The sequence below is a fragment of the Chlorocebus sabaeus genome, chromosome 1 (genome assembly GCF_047675955.1).
Source record: "Chlorocebus sabaeus isolate Y175 chromosome 1, mChlSab1.0.hap1, whole genome shotgun sequence".
NCBI classification, from domain to species: domain Eukaryota; kingdom Metazoa; phylum Chordata; class Mammalia; order Primates; family Cercopithecidae; genus Chlorocebus; species Chlorocebus sabaeus.
The window spans coordinates 115,580,731-115,584,630 of NC_132904.1; positions in this window are offsets into that span (position 1 = coordinate 115,580,731).

Below are 3,900 nucleotides of genomic sequence, written 5' to 3' on the forward strand. Positions count from 1 at the left end.
GCCATACTTACCTACATCAAGTGTATTGTTCCGGAAAAGAAGGTAGAAGCATCCAGAGAGATGAGAGGAACTAAATATTTGCTAAATAGGGACAGTGTTGGTTAAAAAAAAAAATTTGCTGAGGATCACCCACCATGAGAATCTCAATGGAGCTTCGATGGTGTAGTCCTGGAAATGGAAGTGGGGGAAATGGACATTTGTGGAGTTGCTGAGTACCTACTATGTGCCAGACACCCACCCAAGCCCTCCCCTCCCCACTCTCTCCTCCCCTCTTTCCTTTTTCCCTTTCCTTTCCTCTCTCCCCACTTCCTTCGGGGTGTGTGTGTGTGTGACAGGGTCTTGTTCTGTTGCTTAGGCTAGAGTGCACTGGTGTGACCATGGTTCACTGCAGCCTCAACCTCCTGGTCAATTGATCCTCCCACCTCAGCCTCCCAAGTGGCTGGTACTATGCCTGGCTAATTTTTGTACTTTTTGTAGTGACGGGGTTTCACCATGTTACCCAGGCCGGTTTCAAACTCCTGGGTGAAAGTTATCTGCCCAGCCTGGCCTCCCAAAATGTTGGAATTACAGGCATGAGCCACCGTGCCTGGCCAGACACTGTTTTTCTTAACTGGCACTCACAACTCTGAATAGGTAATGTTATGCTCAGATTACAGATGAGGAAATTGAGGCTCAGAGAGATTAAGTAACTTGCTTGGGCTGTGAATGCCAGTCTCTTTCTGCTGCCTCCTGCATTCCTGCACAGGTGCTTGTTTCTGCTCTTACAGCAATGAAGGATGGGGACCCTCAGAGGTGTCTAGCTCAGACAGTCCTACTAGGGCCCAGGTAGGAGGCAGATCGTGGTGGTTTTGCCGTTGGGTGTGTGTGAATGTCACACTGCTGTTTGGCTCAGTTCCTAATAGATGCAGGGTTGGAAAATTTACTGCAGAAAGTCCTGCAAAATGCTGTCAAGTATTCAAACTAAAGGCAGAGTACTCAGATGGAAAGAGAACTGGATAGGCAGTCAAGATACCCAGGTTCCATCCTGTCTCTGCTCCTGACATGCTATGTGGCCTTGAGCAAGCCTTACTCTAGGGCTCAGTATCCTCACTGCCAAATCGAGATCATGGACAAGGTGACCTCTATGATCTAACTCTAAAGCTTTATAGAGGCCGGGCATGGTGGCTCACGTCTGTAATCCCAGCAGTTTGGGAGGTCAAGGTGGGCGGATCACCTGAGGTCAGGAGTTCGAGACCAGCCTGGCCAACATGGTGAAACCCCATCTCTACTAAAAATACAAAATTAGTCGGGCGTGGTGGTGCATGCCTGTAATCCCAGCTACTCAGGAGGCTGAGGCAGGAGAATCACTTGAACCTGGGAGGTGGAGGTTGCAGTGAGCCGAGATTGCATGACTGCACTCTCAGCCTGAGTGACAGAGTGAGACTCCATATCAAAAAAAAAAAAAAAAAAAAATATATATATATATATATATATATATGGCTTTATAGAAAGAAACAAGCATTCTGAGCATTGGTCACTTAAATAAATTCTGTAAACTGGAACCAGGGAACTAGAGCTAAGTTCCCTATCTTAGGACTTGAGCATGTATTTAGAGAAAAGTGACATAGAATGATTGATAACACGGGAGTGGAGACCTTCAAGACCCATAAGTCCCATCTCAGTAATTTGCAGATGAGGCACAGAGGCCCAGAAAGAGGGAGGTTCCTGTTCAAGGTCACACAAGAGCAGTCGAAGGGGAAGCCCCTCCCCTAGGGAGAGGCCAGCTGGATCAAGAGCAAACAATGAGGGAAGAGAGCCAAGTTGCTAGGAGGCAAAGCTTGATGGACAAAAAAACGTGGGGACAGACCTGTGTGTGTTTGTGGTCTGTGTAACACTAGGGCCTGTTGCCATGGGGATGAGAAAGCACCACAGATTAGTTACTGAAGAGCTGCGAGCAAGGGTGGCGGGCCTGAGTGGAGCCCCTGACCTCAATGTCACCTAGAGCCCATCTGTTCCCCAGTGGAAGACAACAAAAATTATAGGGCTGCTTCTACCTCCAGTGAAGAACTAGTCAGAGTACAGCTATTCACTTTGCTACAAGCCTAATGTTTTTATTTTGAGGGGATCCTGTTTGCCTGTGGCTTGGGGGCAATCATCAGGTTAAGATTTCCAATCACACCCTGGATCAGGCCACCCTCAGGGCAGGCCAGGGAAGTTTGGGTCCCTCAGGGAGAAATTCCAAGTTTTAAGTCACTGTTATTTTCAATCCCTCTTCTTCACTCTTGGGAAATGCTTAGAAAAATGCCTGTCTCCCTCCATGAGGCGGGTTTGATAGCAGCACACAGGCCTTACGTGACAGCAGGTGCTTCTGTCTCAGCAAGGATGGAATAGTCAGGCCTTTATTTTTTAGTGTCTGGAGCAGTGGAGGCAGTGAGGAAGAATCCTCATGAAACACTCTAGGATCACCTGGTGGAGCCTTTGGCTTCCCTACTTCTAAGACCAGCAGCAGAAATGGAAAAACTGAACAGTGCTAATGAAGAGGTGAGACCAAAGGAGACATGGGTCACCGAGTGCACCAAAGACATTACCTCTTTTAGGGGTTAAATCTGAAGTCTTGAGAAAAAGCACTTTAGGGAACAAATCCTATAACATAAAGGTAACTGTTTCTAAGTATTAGGGGGGAAAGCTGAGATCTTTGATCAAAGACTAAGCCCTGGCTGGGTGCAGTGGCTCACGCCTGTAATCCCAGCATTTTGGGAGGCCGAGCAGGCAGATCACCTGAGGTCAGGAGTTTGAGACCAGCCTGAGCAACATGGAAAAACCCCGTCTCTACTAAAAATACAAAATTAGCTGGGTGTGGTGGCGCATGCCTGTAATCCCAGTTACTTGGGAGGCTGAGGCAGGAGAATCACTTGAACCCAGGAGGCGGAGGTTGTGGTGAGCTGAGATTGCGCCACTGCACTCTAGCCTGGGCAACAAGAGTGAAACTCTGTCTCAAAAAAAGAAAAGAAAAAAGACTAAGCCCTGGTCACTCCACATCCAGGTAATGATACTCTACTCTAATAGCAAGTTTTGCTATATTTGACATCTGCTGGAGAGATGTATTTTATCTCATCATAGGTCTGTGAAGACACCCAAGTGTTTCTTTTTTCATAGAGACAAGGTCTCACTATGTTGCCCAGGCTGGTCTCAAACTCCTGGCCTTAAGCCATCCTCTCACTTCAACCTCTTCAATTACTGGTGTGAGCCACCGTGCGCGGCCCCGAGTTTCAACAAAGAATTAAGAAAGTAGCCCATACCAACATTAAAAAGTAGACAGTTCACTAAAAAGAAATGGATATGTGAAAACCGTGTCACATAGGAGAATGTCCTGATTCTTAGGAGATGTATACTCAAGTATTTAGAAGTGGTGATATAACACCTCACCTGTAAATGTTTCGGCAGAGAGAATAAAGTACAGTTGACCTTTGAGCAATGTGGGCTTGAACTGTGCGGGTGGATTTTTTCAACCAAATAAGGATAGAAAATACTGCATTTGTGAGATGCAAAACCCACGTATATAGAAGGCTGATTTTCATATATGCAGGTTCTGCTGGGGTGACCTCAGGACTTGAGCATGGTGCAGATTTTGGTATGTGTATCTTGGAACCAATCTCTCTGTGTATACTGGGGGATGGCTATATATTTAAATGTGTATGTAAACAAGTGGTGAATCCAGATGAACAATATAGTGTCCAAAAGATGTATTGTTTCAGTTTTAAAAAAATTAAACTTAAATGTTCAAACTAAAAAGTGGGTAACTTTTTCCAGAAACTTGGAATTTACGAACTGGTTGAAGCAATGAAATAGATGGCCCCTAATACACTAGGAACCCTTCCTAGGTTCAAACACTCCCAAATCAAGATTCCAACATCTGCCAAC